The sequence below is a fragment of the Stegodyphus dumicola genome, chromosome 11 (assembly GCF_044657685.1).
Source record: "Stegodyphus dumicola isolate Sdum_Otavi_A_Nest chromosome 11, ASM4465768v1".
NCBI lineage: Eukaryota > Metazoa > Arthropoda > Arachnida > Araneae > Eresidae > Stegodyphus > Stegodyphus dumicola.
This window is the reverse complement of record NC_140778.1, coordinates 167,104,632-167,120,748: the sequence shown is the minus strand read 5'-3', so window position 1 is coordinate 167,120,748 and position 16,117 is coordinate 167,104,632. Positions and strand designations below refer to the sequence as shown.

The 16,117-nt window shown below is 48.5% G+C and overlaps 2 pseudogenes; both read right to left on the bottom strand.

The window, feature by feature from the left end:
* Positions 1-8,749: 8,749 nt before the first annotated feature.
* LOC146994606 (U2 spliceosomal RNA) lies at positions 8,750-8,851 on the bottom strand (annotated as a pseudogene).
* A 1,903-nt stretch (positions 8,852-10,754) lies between these two features.
* On the bottom strand, positions 10,755-10,930 carry LOC146994605 (U2 spliceosomal RNA; annotated as a pseudogene).
* Positions 10,931-16,117: the final 5,187 nt, after the last annotated feature.

Genomic DNA, 16,117 nt, shown 5'->3' with positions numbered 1-16,117 from the left:
GAACCCAGCAGTACAGGATTTCATATCCTCGTATCATTAAATTTCTATGAATTTTGAGAACATCCACTACCACAGGATTCTGAGCGTTGGGAAAAGCTTCCAAGGATTTAAGAGCACTATACGAGTCTGTGTAAACTATGAACTTTTTGTGGCAGAGCTTTGAGATGTACAAAAGAGCATAATATATTGCAGTTAGTTCAGATGTTAGGACAGAGAAAGCATGGTGCAGGCATCTGCCCTCTATGTAATTTTCAAATACAAAAGCCATCCCGACATGATCATTTGACTTTGATCCATCTGTGTATATCGGATAATAACTGCTATATTTGTGCCTGTGCTCAGCGAAAAGTTGTCTGTAAACGATCTCGTTAGTGCTCGCCTTTACGTGATATTTAAAAACATCAAGAAGCTGGATCCGTGAATTTTCCCAAGGTGGAATTTCAAAATTCTGTACTGCTTGGGGGTGCATATCAGAGAGGGAGAGTTCCTCAATGACAGGGCGAACTCTTAAAGGGAAAGTAGGAACACAGGATGGACGTGTTTCAAATAATGTGTTACACTCATTATCAAGTAAGCACAGCTTATTGGGATGTTCAGGTTGAGATAGAGTATTAAAATATTGCAAAAGGGACAATTGCTCACGCCTCAAATGAAGTGATGGTTCGTTACAGTCAACATATAGGCTCTGCACAGGAGAAGTCCTGAAAGCTCCTGAACAAATCCGCAGACCTTGATGGTGAACAGGATCCAGTTTTAACAAAACAGATGAGCGAGCGGATCCATACACAACTGAGCCATAGTCCAGTTTAGAGCGGATAAGCGCTCTGTAAATGCGAAGCATGGAGCAACGCTCTGCACCCCAGGAGGTGTTCGCCAACACTTTTAAAATATTTAGTGTTTTTAGACACTTCTTTCTCAGGTTTAAAACATGAGAAAGGAAAGTCAATTTTCGGTCGAACGTCACTCCTAAAAATTTTACTTCAGGCGCAACTGGAATAATTGTACCATTCAAGTATAACTCAGGTTCAGGATGGAGACCTCGCTTCCTACAAAAGTGCACGCAGACAGTTTTCTGTTTCGAAAAGTTAAATCCCTGTTTGTCTGACCATTCTTGGATCTTAATCAGAGCCATCTGCAGTTGCCTCTCTACATATCTCATGTCTGCTCCTCGACAGCTAATCTGCAGATCATCAACATATAGAGATCCCAAGATGGTGGGAGGAAGTTCTTTTAGTACAGAATTTATTTTTAAACTAAACAGGGTTACACTGAGCACACAGCCTTGAGGCACACCCTCTTCCTGTTCAAAAACATCCGAAAAAACAGAGCCAATTCTTACTTGAAAAGTTCTAGTGTTCAAGAAATTTTGAATGAAAATTGGTAGGTTGCCGCGCAAGCCACTCTCGTGAAGATCCCGGAGTATACCGTATCTCCATGCCTTATCATAAGCTTTTTCAATGTCGAAGAATATCGAGACAAGGTGGCTTCTTCTTACAAATGCTTTTCGAATAGATGTCTCTAAGAGGAGCATGTTATCTACAGTTGTTCTTCCCTTTCGAAAACCACTCTGATAAGGCGATATAATATCATTCTTTTCGAAGAAGTAGACTAGGCGGCTGTTTACCATCTTTTCAAACAGTTTGCAAACACAGCTGGTAAGGGCAATTGGCCGATAGTTCGAGGGATTCCTCGGGTCTTTCCCTGGCTTCGCAATAGGAATGACAATAGCTCTCCTCCATGCACTGGGAAATGTACGCTCCTTCCACACTCTATTGTAAAGTGTGAGAAGGGCACTCAGTGACTTACAAGACAGATGCTTTAGCATTTCATAATACACGCCATCCAGACCCGGACAAGACCTATGTGTCTGCAACAAAGCTCTCTTTAGTTCAACCATAGTAAAGTCTCTATTGTACGGCTCAAAGTTGGAAGAGTTGAAAGCGATGGGATTTTTCTCAGAGCGTTGCTTGATAGAAAGAAATGCAGGTGAGTAATTTCGGCTGGAAGAAACGGCAGCAAATGTCTCACCAATTGTATTTGCAATTTCTTCTATGGAGCTAATCCCTCGGCCATCTTTTTCCAGAAAGGAAAGTGAGTGGTCTTTGTACATTCCGCATGCTTTTCGAACTCTTTCCCAAACCCGCTTACTAGGTGTAGAGGATGTTATTGAGGACACATATGAAATCCAGGAATCCCTCTGGCTCTGCCTTCTTACTTTCCGTGCATTTGCTTTGGCTCTTTTAAAAGCTATGAGGTTTCGCAGAGTAGGATATCTACGAAAAATACCCCATGCTTTTTTCTGTTTTTTCAGTGCTTCATGACAGTCGCGATTCCACCATGGTTTCGAATATTTTTGTGTTTTTCCTGATGTTCTAGGAATCGAAAGCATAGCTGCCTGAATAATAGTATTAGTAACAGCTTCAACAGCGTCATCGATATGCACACCTTCTACCATTTCCTCTGTCAGCTCTGCAACGGAAGAGAAGAGTTCCCAGTCTGCCCTGTCCAGGATAAAACGAGGGACTCTCGACACGGGGTTTGCTCCTCTTCGTGCAAGAGACACAAAAATAGGATAATGATCGCTGTTGTACAGGTCATTTCCGACACTAAAAGTGCAAAATGGCAACAGAGATGGTGAACAGATGGCAAGATCGAGAGCGTGGAATGTCCTTGAAGGCTCATGGAAGTACGTATCTTGCCCATTATTTAGGAGACAAAGGCTATGATCTTCGATCATCTGCTCTATTTGTCTTCCTCGGCAATTTGTATCTTTACTTCCCCAGAGTGGACTATGGCCGTTAAAATCTCCTATTATGATAAAAGGCTCAGGCAGCTGCTCTATTAGATTATTTAAATCTTGCTGATAAATGTGCTCATTTGGAGGCAAATACAAAGAAACAAATGAAACAATAATATCAAAATTTATTTCAGTAGCGACAACTTGGAGGGATGTCGTCAAAGGAAGTACATTTGAGGGATAATCCAGTGAGGAGAGGAGACCTACACCTCCACTGGCACGCTCACCTGCAATGTTATCCTTCCTGACGAAAGAAAACCTCCGAAGTTTTGCATGGTGTTCAGGTTTCAAATTTGTTTCCTGTATTGCTAAGCACACAGGATGATACACATTTATTATAGATTTGATGTCAAGGAAATTTCGGTGGAAACCGCGACAGTTCCATGACATAAGGGTGGCCATTATGAATGGTTTTTGTTTTTTCTGTGCTGTTCTTTTGTTTTTCGTGGAAGTAGATGCCTGGGAACTTCTAGACCCTCTTCTACTTCCATAAAGTCTGAATCCGCAGATTCAGAAATCATCTCATCAAAAGAGCTATTGCTGTGACTTCTATTTTTATTGGATATTTTCTGTGTAGAAGTTTTGGGCTTACTTTGAATAACTGTTTCTTTCTTTTGTACTATATGGGTTGCATTTTCTTTTTGCTTGTTGGATGTAGACGGATGGGTTTTATTTGCTAGGGTCTGTGTGCCTATTGATGTTTGGGTGGCGACTGTACGAGATGATTTTACAGCACTGGCGTATGATGTATTTGGTCGAAGCTGTGAGCTCTGGACTAATCTTCTGGCTTCGGCATATGAGATGTTCCTCGTAAACTTTGCTGTCTGCACTTCTTTTTCCAATTTCCATTTTGGGCAGAGGCGTGAAAATGCTGGGTGCTCACCCTTGCAATTTATACAAAGAGGCGCAGCCGTACAATTTTCAGAATCGTGGCCAATCTGTGAGCATCGGGCGCATGTAAGGCTGCCACGACAAGACGTCTTAGAATGGCCGAAACGCTGGCATTGGAAACATCGCATAGGGTTTGGAATATAAGGTCTTACAGGAATATTTAGATATCCGGCCTTAATATTCTTAGGCAGATCAGGCGTGTTGAAGGTAAGGATCACGTGTTTCGTGTCTATCAACTTACCTTCTTTACGCATCTTGATCCGCCTTACACCGCAGACATTTTGTTCGGAGAGCTCAGAAGCGATCTCTTCTTCAGAAACATACAGAAGGTCGAATTCTGAGATTACACCCCGACAATAGTTGAGTGACTTATGTGGTGTTACAGTCACATTCGCTTGCCCAAGTTTAGTTATCTGAAGTAAAGAAGCAGACTGGGTGGCTGAGGTTGTATCAATAAGCAGGTCTCCGGAGCGGAGACGCTTTATATTTCTCGGCTCACCAATACAGGACTGGATGTATTTGTTTATTACGAAAGGAGACATCTTATGCATTTCGCCAGAAGGACTAGAGATGACTAGGAAACGGGGAATATTGTTATGATTTTTTTCATTTGTATCTGTACGTAATTTTTTTGCAGTAGACTTTTCAGAAGTAGGTTGAGTGAGAGGTTGAGTGAGTGGTTGAGTGAGTGGTTTAGCAGTAGACGTTTCAGAAATAGGTTGAATGACTGGTTTAACAGTAGATGTTTCAGAACTAGGTTGAGTGACTGGTTTAGGAGTAGAAGTTTCAGAACTAGGTTGAGTGACTTGAGTGACAGGATTGACTTGAGTGACTGGAGTTACCTCGAAATCTTTTATTAAGTAAATATGAGAAGCCATAGTGAAAGAATAAAGATTCGGGTCCGACGGCCCCGCCCACCACGGAGCCCAACAAGGGAACACAGATTCCTGTGTTAGGGCTAGCCGGACCTATACGCAAACTGAAGCCCCACAGTCGGCTTTCCCGAAAGCAGGTACTCCCGAGAGCTTGACCCCAAGCCACTGACACAAGGACTAGTGACCAGCCGATTGACACCCGTGAGGACGACTAAGGTGCCTCCCGTTTAGCTGAAGCAGAGGCCAAAGCAGTGTGTTGGGGACAGTACCTCGCCCCTCAACTACCAGGACCCTCCTTTCCAGCGACACGGGTCTCCACGCACGGCAAACACGTGGGCAGTTTTCTCCCCACTTGAAAACTAGAAACAAGGTCTGTTCCAGCCTCTCGTGACGAGCCCCAAACTCCGTAGAGAGAAACCACAAGGGAGAAGGGAAGGGAAAAAGATCTAGCCAAGAGGAGAGGAGACGGAAAAGAGGATAGATCACTGGGGCTCCAGGATCGTGACACCCGTCTCACCAAGAAGATGATCCCCTGAAGGGCTAGGGTACCTCGGGATTGCCACACCCGTACTCACAAAAGTGAGCCCCCTGAGGGAACACCGTCGGAAGAGAGGAAGCAGGTAGAGGAATTCCTGTAGAGGTCTTGGATTAAGGAGACGAAGTCCTTCCCGACACCAGACGTGAGTAGTGCAGTGAAGATCGCAGAGTGCGGGACCGAGCCGAAGGCGTTGGCAATGTCGAGAGAGGCCAAACAGAGCTCAGACTTCGTCCTACGGGCAAGCTGGAACCGCTGCTGGACGATGAAGTTGTGCTCAAGAACCCCATCGTGCGGCATGAATCCTTTCTGTGAGGGGAGGAGAATCTCGTTGTCACATAACCAGTGCGTGAGACGTTTCGCTAGACATCCAGAGAAAAGGCGAGCAATTGAAGAACTGAGGGCAATTGGCCTCCAGTTGTCAATCACCGACGGGTCCCCTTTCTTGAAGATGAGGAACGAACGGGAAGATTTCCATGAGGACGGAACACGCCGGAAGCGAAGACAGATGTTGAATATCTCACTCAAGATCTTGCAGTCTGGATCAGCCTCTCGCCAGTGGGCATACGAGAGGCGGTCAGGGCCGGGCGCAGAGTTCTCACAGGAGCGAAGCTTGGCAAGAACCTCGGCAGGAGAGAAAAAAGACAAATCGAGAGGAGGACGTTCCGGGATACAGGTAGTGAAGATAGATGAGTCAGAGTCTCTGGCGGAGTACCTTGAGGAGAATTCGAGGGCGATCTCTTCTGCAGGAATGGAGCAAGGAGGAGAGCTGTCAGAGGAAAGGAGACGGATGGCTCTGCGACGATTTCTCCGGTATAAACGTTGAATGACCCGAGGATTAGAGGTGTTGACCGGGCGCGGAGAACCAGGCACAGGAGGAGAAGGAGGAGGGAGCTTGACAATTTCTGAGGCAGACTCCGTGACGTTCAGAAGGCAGGCCTCAAAGGAGTCCCAAGCATCATCGTCAGTAGTCCCAGAAGAAAAGCTATGCAGGGAATCCCAGAAGTTCAGGAGAGGAGGCTCAGTGACCGGAATTACGTCTGCAGGAGGAATACGAGCAGGGTCATCAGCGGCCACAACGGGGACAACCTCATGAAGGTCGACATCAGGAAACTCGGAAGTGGGGAAGACGGCAGAAGATTGTGTGTCATCAGCAGGTGACGAAGAGGAGGGAGGAGATGCAGAGACGAGGCAATCAGGGGGAACAACAGCACGGGAGGAGGAGGCAGCAGGTGAGGCAGAAGTCGACACAGGAGCAGGATGAGCGGCCGAAGAGGGATGAAGAAGCCCTGGACGAGGAGCATCAGGAGTAGCCCTGGAGACGTCGGGAGGAGAAGGTGGCAGGGAGTGAGAGGCCGATACAGCAGGAGACGAATCGGAAGAGCAAGGAGATGGGACTGGAGCAGGTGAAGAAGGAGCGTCCACAGAAGTCACAGGAGGAGCTGGAGCGGACGTAGCCGGAGATCTGGAGGACACGTCAGCGGGTGAAGAGGCACCAGGTGGAGGGTGCGGCTGTCTACGGCGCTGTCGCTGAGGCACAGGAGCAGGAAGATGAATGTTGTGGTCAATAGAAGAGTTCCTCTCAGCACGCCGGTGGAATTCGGAGTGGTTGAATAACCCTTTCCGGGAAGGACACGAGAACGGACAAACTGTACACTTCCAGCGGAAAGAGCCACCAGTGGAGATGACGGGAGGCGAGTTGCGGAAACAGGCATGGACAGAAACCTTGTTGGCAAGCCGGGAGTTGCAAAGGCTGCACCATTTCATGCATGAAGAAATGGGGGTCAGATGTTCCTGGAGAAGGTGTCTGGTGAGGGATCTCTTCATGCAGGACCAGGAGTTGGAGCGGAACAGGAGGCTGCAATTGGGCTCTGTGCACCTGAAGACATCGCTTACAGGAAAGACGAGATGGAGCGTGGTACCCTCGCGGCACGTAGTAGAAGGAATAGGAGCGCCTGAAGATGGAGCATTGGAAGGAGGCGGTGAGGCTTGAAGAGAAGTAGACGGGAGCTGCGGATGGCCAGTGGAAGAGAAGTCAGCAGCACCAGGAGGGGCGGGAGGATGAGCAAGGCGATGACGGCGGAAGCGGTGAAAGCGTAGCTGTCTCTTGTTGAGGAACGACTTACCACACGTTGGACAGTCAACCGGAGAAGAGCAAGTGGAGACACCAGGAGACGCGGGCACAGCAGCAATAGGAGAAATACCAGAATCCGGGCGTGAAGGAGACCCCCGCCTAGAAGCAGATTCGTCGGAAAGCAGGAGAGACGCTCTGTCGCCAGAAGTTGCAGGAGCAGGAACAGGAGAGGAGGAAGCACTAGGAGTTTCATCAGCAGAGATCGCAGAGGACGGCGAACGAACTGTAGGACTACCCGAAGGAGAAGTAGATGTGGCAGATCGAGCAACCAGCGTGTCAGCAGCAACAGGAGACATGGTCGGAGAAGTGTGCGAGCAGGAGTGTCCAGCAGCAGCACGTGATCTTGTGTGGTGACACACTGGGGAATCTGAAGAAGGGGCACTGGTAGCAGGGATGGAGCCAGGAGAAGGTAAGGATGGAGCCGAAGTAAGAGGCACGAGCGGTGCAGTGAGCGTTTCCGAAGGAGGCGAAGTCCGGGAGCGGGAAGCGAAGACATCATTGCAGATGCGAGAGGAGGCAGACGTCCTGGCAGAGATGATGGAGAGCATATGGCACAGGGAACCACTTCTCAGCAGAGGAGGACCAGAGGGAACAGCAGCGGCAGAGATGTGGCGACGTGGAGCAGGAGCAGGGTGAAGACTACCAGACCGCGTTGTCATCACGGAGGAGTGACCAGAAGCGGGCAAATGGCTCAGAGGTCTGCGTGGCGTCGTGTCCAGCGATCCATCGGGGCATCCAGCACTCTGTGGCAGTCCACCAAGGACAGCTGGCATCGGAGGGAGACCAGGAGTAGTCGGAGAAGGAAGGCGAGGCGGCCTCTCTGGCAAAATGATCTGATGCGCTGACGCAGGATCAGACATAGCTGAAAAAACTAAAGAAACAGTAACACAAATAACTAGCAAATTATCCAATTGGCAAGATCAAAGTGAGGCAGCGGGGGAGCTTCAATTGGGGCTTTTGGTGGACCCAAGAAAGGAAGATAAGAACGAGGAAAAGAAAAGGAGGGAAGAGCCAAAGAAGAAGGAGGAAAACGAGGGAAAGAGCAAAAGAAGAAGGAAGGAAAAGTAGGGAGAGAGTAAAGTCGAAGCCACGCCCACCCGGACGAGTGAGGCAGCGGAAAGGAAGTTTCAGGGCTTATCAAAACAGGAAAGACACCGTAAACGGAGTATTTCTGAAATGAAAAGCGAGAAGACAGAAAAGAAACCATTTCTCACTAGGGACGACTGAAAAACAGCCGAAGCAGTAAGAAGGGAGAAGAAAAAGTTAGGCCCCGCGCAGCACCGAAATATACTGCAAGCAGTATAAACAGTGTAGACGGGAAAGAACCTGCTCGCTCACAGGCAACCTGCACGCTCACAGGTGAAAGGGCCCCATTGAACGCAAGTAAAGAACGTATTCGAACCATCAAGCGTCAATGGAAGAGGAGAGAGAGAGAGAAAGAAAGCAAAACTTACGTAGGATCCACCTCGACTCCGCTTTCAGCTCCGTCCACCAGACGAGTAAACTATTCCATCAGCATGGTGTCTGGAAATCTGAAAAAAGAACAAAATAAGACGTCAGATTAAGCTGATAAGAACAGATACTACACTTTGATCTTAGCCAAAAGGCCGAGAAGCGATGCAGAATTCTCTGGCGTGATGAATTCACTTTCAATTTTTCATATTTCAAAAGTCCTGAGCATTCGTGCAGGGGGAGAAGGGGGTGCAGAAGACTCAGGTTAGCGAGTGCTGCTTGGGGGGTTTTTATGATATGTCGTTATTTCATCCTCCTCCTGTGTTACAAAAAATGAGGTGTACAAGGATGACCAATTTCTGTCTAGTCAAGTGGATCATTTTGCGGTCCTTTCTAATGTTCCCATTCTGGAGGCGTCAGTCCCCTCCTCCTTGGGCGGGGCTAGTTTTAAAAAGCCAAGGACGTCAAAAGTTCATTTCATTCAAAATTCAATTGCAAATTTTATTCTTACTACAGCAAATGAACCACAATGCTGAAATATCCTCACAGATATTTCTACAATATCGCAATAACTTACAGTAGTTATATTGGACGTTTTACGGAAACGTTGGCCGGAACAAAATTCAAAGTAGAAAAAGTTAATCCGATCTCAACGCGAAATCGCTACAGTCAATAACAGCAGTAAGTAAACAACTGAATTCCGGTGTTTTCCTCCAGCTTTTATAAGCTTATGCACCATGCAACATAATATTCTCGTATTTTCTCAATTTTTTTTCAGATGGGAAAAGAGGACAATGAAATATTCATGAAAGTGTTCATTTCTCTGGAGTAGCTTCCTCCTCCGAAAAATCTCATTCTTCACTGCAGGTGAATATAAAACAAATGTAATTACAAAGGCAATAAAAATAGCAAAACCAAAAATAAATAAATAAATATTCCTGGAGTTATCGAATGCCCATGCTTGGGAAGAAATTATTTTTTGTGATTAAACAAATATTGAGACAGTAAAATTTATCAGCCAAAACTGCATTACATAATGCCAGAGTTTGATTGACACAAACTCGACATGCACAGTCCAGCACATGGTTTCCAACTCAGAGATACTCTCTCTCTTCAGTTCAAACGTTGCACTTGAAAACACAGAGTGAAATATTAGGAACTTAAAACAATTAAACAAACAGAAAAATTACAAAAAACACTTTACAAATTAATTTGTAATATGTACAATAAAACAGTACTTTTTAATTTACAATTAATGATTACTTTGTATTCTACACTTCCACACTAGTGGCGGGCAATCCATCTCAAAACTCAGAATAAACTGCTTCCTGCATAGTGCAGCCATCTATTGGCATTTTCCCGTTTGTTAATATTAATGTGCCAACAAAATAAATGAATGAATGAATAAAAACATAAATACAACAAACCTTAACAATAATTGTAGACCATTACAATTAGCTGGCGTTTAGAAATCATACAGAGACAAACAAAACATTAGGAAACAGACAGAAAAATCTTTGTTGCTGCAGTGTGCCTACAAACATTTTACACCCTTTTGAGAGTTATTTACAATAAAAAGGCTCGTGTGTTGAAAGAAGCAATGTGTATACGCGCGCTGTAGTGGGAAAGATCTGGCAAATGTGAATAGGAATTCTCTCAAACTTACATGAAATGAGACAAAAATGTTACTGCAAATGAAATTTGAGTGATATTTCGAGGCCGATCTTCCTTCAATCAGTCAGACAGAATGAGTAAGTTGTTAACAGTACGGGAAAAAAAATGTGGATTTTATGGGATTTCTGTAAATACGAATAAAACTTCGTATTTACAGAAACCAGAACTTGACACTGAAAAGAACGAGGGTTAAACCCGAGGCTCCAGAATGTTCCCATTCCGAGGAAAAGAACGAGGGGCCCGAGCAATAGCAAGTTAAAAAAAGGCAGGTCGCCGCACACTCGTACAAAGGTATGATGTTGTCAGACCTTCGGTTTTCTGAAATTTGAAGAGGCCATTTTAAAAGGACGTTTTCCTGAGGATGCAGTGGGTGAGTGAAGTTTCTGCTTTTTGGATATATTGTGGGCCGTATCCTGCAAGTAGTGCCATAGCAGGCCAACCCGTGGCGAGGGCGGTATAAATTCCTAACCACAAGCCTATCTGCAAAAATTAGTTTAATATCTTGACGTCATGTCGACGTCGTATCAGATATTAAGCTGATAAGAACAGAAAATTTTTATTAACAAATGTTTCTTGCCATTTTACATAGTGTTGGTAAGACCATGGCATGCTATACCAACAACGCACACAGTGCGATTTTAGGTTTCATATTTATTTGTTGTGAGAAATATGTACATATTTACAATATTTACAAAATTTGCATAACTGTGAAAGTCCTTTATACAAGAGTTGTCCCATGACCGCATCCTGACAAGCTGTCACTGAGTCCAACAGTGCTTAATTAGGACTGTTTTACCCCAGTGAGTTGCTCAACATACACGTCCCTAGAAAATTTAATAGTTTCGCTAACTGCGAGTTTCTTCAAAAGGTTTCCGTATTTGTTGCTGCACAGCCTGCGTAGCACTCTATCGTTCTTGTCGTCCCAAGAGCCGAGAGATCCAATGATGATGGGATGAATCTGAACATCGGTGTAGTCTTTCCTGAGCAGCTCAGCAACCGGACGGTACTTGGAAATCTTCTCCTCTCTGGCGGAAGAAAAAGCAGCAAGCCTATTCTCGAACGGGATGGTGACGTCGATTACCAGAGCGGAGGAGCCTTTGCGAAGAACCAGATCGGGGCGGAGAGAAGAACCAGGGAAGACTTGGTTGCAGAAGGGCACATCCCAGCGCCCACTCGCGGCCTTCTTCAGCCGTTCAACCACAGCATTGTGACGCCGCTGGAAAATGGAAGAATAACGCATACAGTGGTTGAGGACATGTGGGAGCGTTTCTTCACTGAAATTGCAACGGCGACATCCACGGCGTGAACGGTCCCAGGGCTTGCAGGCATTGAGAGGTACCAGGTTCAGCCTGGCACGGTGAACAAATCTCCAGTCCGCGAAGCGCGTGAAGGACCCCTCTCTGAAGAAGTGCGAGCTCGAGCGCGAGACGGCAACACATTCCATGGCCTTACCCTGGTTCGGGAGGAGGGACAGGTCACTAATACGGGTAGCCCGTCATACGGTCCGGAAAGCCCGGAAGATGGTGTGCTTCTGGCTCGGGAAGATGGTGTTAGGACCACAGGAAATGGAGGGAGACCCACCAGCATCGATAGTCCAAACAATCTTGAGGCGCCGAGATGCGGACCTTGCGGCAGACCACGTAGAGGAGATGGAATTGCAAGAGGCGGCAAAGGGAGCCTCGTCCGAAGCAGACAGGAACTGTGCCACTAACTCAGGAGAAGGAGCGAATCCGATGCGTGCACGGACGAAGGAGGTCAGATCATCCCAGGCGGAAGCACGAACAAAGGGATCTCTAGCGCAGAGCAGCTTGAAGGCAGAGTCGACGGCAGAGATGTCTGAATCCTCCGCAGCGAGTGGAATGCCAAGGGCACCTTTGCCGGAAAGGCCATAAAGATAATTGTTAGATGCCTCGGGAGGAAGATTCAGGGTCTTCTTGAGGGCAGGACGCAGAAAATCGTCAATCTTCTTCCAGTCTCCCTTAGCGTGCTGCGAAGTCCTCATGAAGAAGAGGAGAGAGGGAAAAAAGAAAGTCTTCATTGCATCCAGGCGTTGCCACGGAGCGAGCTTCGAGTCCATAATCTTCTTAGCCAGGATCAAGAAATCACGTAGCTGCACACGGACAGGTGGAAGGTGGAAGCCCACGGGTTTCCCGAGGAAACGGAAGTGATCACCATCACCAAGGGCGTGGATAGGGATGCCATCCAGGTAGAAGACGGTCGAACGCACTCTAGCAGGGCGAGAAGCATCAGGGTGAAGTGTGTGGCATTTACCGGGATTAAGCTGAAGACCAAGACGAGAGAAGACGTCAGAAATGCGATCCAGGTCATCCTGAAAAACGTAGGGAGAAGGAGCGAGCAGGAGGACGTCATCGGCGAAGGCGAGGACACGAGGCGAGGAAGGAGAAGAGCCAACAGAGCGGAGAACAGGATCAATGGCCAGGTTAAACAGGAGGCCGCTCAAGGGACACCCCTGACGAACACCGGCATTGATGTCAACAGGGCCAGAAACACCGTCGGAAGAGAGGAAGCAGGTAGAGGAATTCCTGTAGAGGTCTTGGATTAAGGAGACGAAGTCCTCCCCGACACCAGACGTGAGTAGTGCAGTGAAGATCGCAGAGTGCGGGACCGAGCCAAAGGCGTTGGCAATGTCGAGAGAGGCCAGACAGAGCTCAGACTTCGTCCTACGGGCAAGCTGGAACCGCTGCTGGACGATGAAGTTGTGCTCAAGAACCCCATCGTGCGGCATGAATCCTTTCTGTGAGGGGTGGAGAATCTCGTTGTCACATAACCAGTGCGTGAGACGTTTCGCTAGACATCCAGAGAAAAGGCGAGCAATTGAAGAACTGAGGGCAATTGGCCTCCAGTTGTCAATCAGCGATGGGTCCCCTTTCTTGAAGATGAGGAACGAACGGGAAGATTTCCATGAGGACGCAACACGCCGGAAGCGAAGACAGATGTTGAATATCTCACTCAAGATCTTGCAGTCTGGATCAGCCTCTCGCCAGTGGGCATACGAGAGGCGGTCAGGGCCGGGCGCAGAGTTCTCACAGGAGCGAAGCTTGGCAAGAACCTCGGCAGGAGAGAAAGGAGACAAATCGAGAGGAGGACGTTCCGGGATACAGGTAGTGAAGATAGATGAGTCAGAGTCTCTGGCGGAGTACCTTGAGGAGAATTCGAGGGCGATCTCTTCTGCAGGAATGGAGCAAGGAGGAGAGCTGTCAGAGGAAAGGAGACGGATGGCTCTGCGACGATTTCTCCGGTATAAACGTTGAATGACCCGAGGATTAGAGGTGTTGACCGGGCGCGGAGAACCAGGCACAGGAGGAGAAGGAGGAGGGAGCTTGACAATTTCTGAGTCAGACTCCGTGACGTTCAGAAGGCAGGCCTCAAAGGAGTCCCAAGCATCATCGTCAGTAGTCCCAGAAGAAAAGCTATGCAGGGAATCCCAGAAGTTCAGGAGAGGAGGCTCAGTGACCGGAATTTCGTCTGCAGGAGGAATACGAGCAGGGTCATCAGCGGCCACAACGGGGACAACCTCATGAAGGTCGACATCAGGAAACTCGGAAGTGGGGAAGACGGCAGAAGATTGTGTGTCATCAGCAGATGACGAAGAGGAGGGAGGAGATGCAGAGACGAGGCAATCAGGGGGAACAACAGCACGGGAGGAGGAGGCAGCAGGTGAGGCAGAAGTCGACACAGGAGCAGGATGAGCGGCCGAAGAGGGATGAAGAAGCCCTGGACGAGGAGCATCAGGAGTAGCCCTGGAGACGTCGGGAGGAGAAGGTGGCAGGGAGTGAGAGGCCGATACAGCAGGAGACGAATCGGAAGAGCAAGGAGATGGGACTGGAGCAGGTGAAGAAGGAGCGTCCAAAGAAGTCACAGGAGGAGCTGGAGCGGACGTAGCCGGAGATCTGGAGGACACGTCAGCGGGTGAAGAAGAGGCACCAGGTGGAGGGTGCGGCTGTCTACGGCGCTGTCGCTGAGGCACAGGAGCAGGAAGATGAATGTTGTGGTCAATAGAAGAGTTCCTCTCAGCACGCCGGTGGAATTCGGAGTGGTTGAATAACCCTTTCCGGGAAGGACACGAGAACGGACAAACTGTACACTTCCAGCGGAAAGAGCCACCAGTGGAGATGACGGGAGGCGAGGTGCGGAAACAGGCATGGACAGAAACCTTGTTGGCAAGCCGGGAGTTGCAAAGGCTGCACCATTTCTTGCATGAAGAAATGGGGGTCAGATGTTCCTGGAGAAGGTGTCTGGTGAGGGATGTCTTCATGCAGGACCAGGAGTTGGAGCGGAACAGGAGGCTGCAATTGGGCTCTGTGCACGTGAAGACATCGCTTACAGGAAAGACGAGATGGAGCGTGGTACCCTCGCGGCACGTAGTAGAAGGAATAGGAGCGCCTGAAGATGGAGCATTGGAAGGAGGCGGTGAGGTTTGAAGAGAAGTAGACGGGAGCTGCGGATGGCCAGTGGAAGTAAAGTCAGCAGCACCAGGAGAGGCGGGAGGAGGAGCAAGGCGATGACGGCGGAAGCGGTGAAAGCGTAGCTGTCTCTTGTTGAGGAACGACTTACCACACGTTGGACAGTCAACCGGAGAAGAGCAAGTGGAGACACCAGGAGACGCGGGCACAGCAGCAATAGGAGAAATACCAGAATCCGGGCGTGAAGGAGACCCCCGCCTAGAAGCAGATTCGTCGGAAAGCAGGAGAGACGCTCAGTCGCCAGAAGTTGCAGGAGCAGGAACAGGAGAGGAGGAAGCACTAGGAGTTTCATCAGCAGAGATCGCAGAGGACGGCGAACGAACTGTAGGACTACCCGAAGGAGAAGTAGATGTGGCAGATCGAGCAACCCGCGTGTTGGCAGCAACAGGAGACTTGGTCGGAGAAGTGTGCGAGCAGGAGTGTCCAGCAGCAGCACGTGATCTTGTGTGGTGACACACTGGGGATTCTGAAGAAGGGGCACTGGTAGCAGGGATGGAGCCAGGAGAAGGTAAGGATGGAGCCGAAGTAAGAGGCACGAGCGGTGCAGTGAGCGTTTCCGAAGGAGGCGAATTCCGGGAGCGGGAAGCGAAGACATCATTGCAGATGCGAGAGGAGGCAGACGTCCTGGCAGAGATGATGGAGAGCATCTGGCACAGGAAACCACTTCTCAGCAGAGGAGGACCAGAGGGAACAGCAGCGGCAGAGATGTGGCGACGTGGAGCAGGAGCAGGGTGAAGACTACCAGACCGCGTTGTCATCACGGAGGAGTGACCAGAAGCGGGCAAATGGCTCAGAGGTCTGCGTGGCGTCGTGTCCAGCGATCCATCGGGGCATCCAGCACTCTGTGGCAGTCCACCAAGGACAGCTGGCATCGGAGGGAGACCAGGAGTAGTCGGAGAAGGAAGGCGAGGCGGCCTCTCTGGCAAAATGATCTGATGCGCTGACGCAGCATCAGACATAGCTGAAAAAACTAAAGAAACAGTAACACAAGTAACTAGCAAATTATCCAATTGGCAAGATCAAAGTGAGGCAGCGGGGGGAGCTTCAATTGGGGCTTTTGGTGGACCCAAGAAAGGAAGATAAGAACGAGGAAAAGAAAAGGAGGGAAGAGCCAAAGAAGAAGGAGGAAAACGAGGGAAAGAGCAAAAGAAGAAGGAAGGAAAAGTAGGGAGAGAGTAAAGTCGAAGCCACGCCCACCCGGACGAGTGAGGCAGCGGAAAGGAAGTTTCAGGGCTTATCAAAACAGAAAAGACACCGTAAACGGAGTATTTCTGA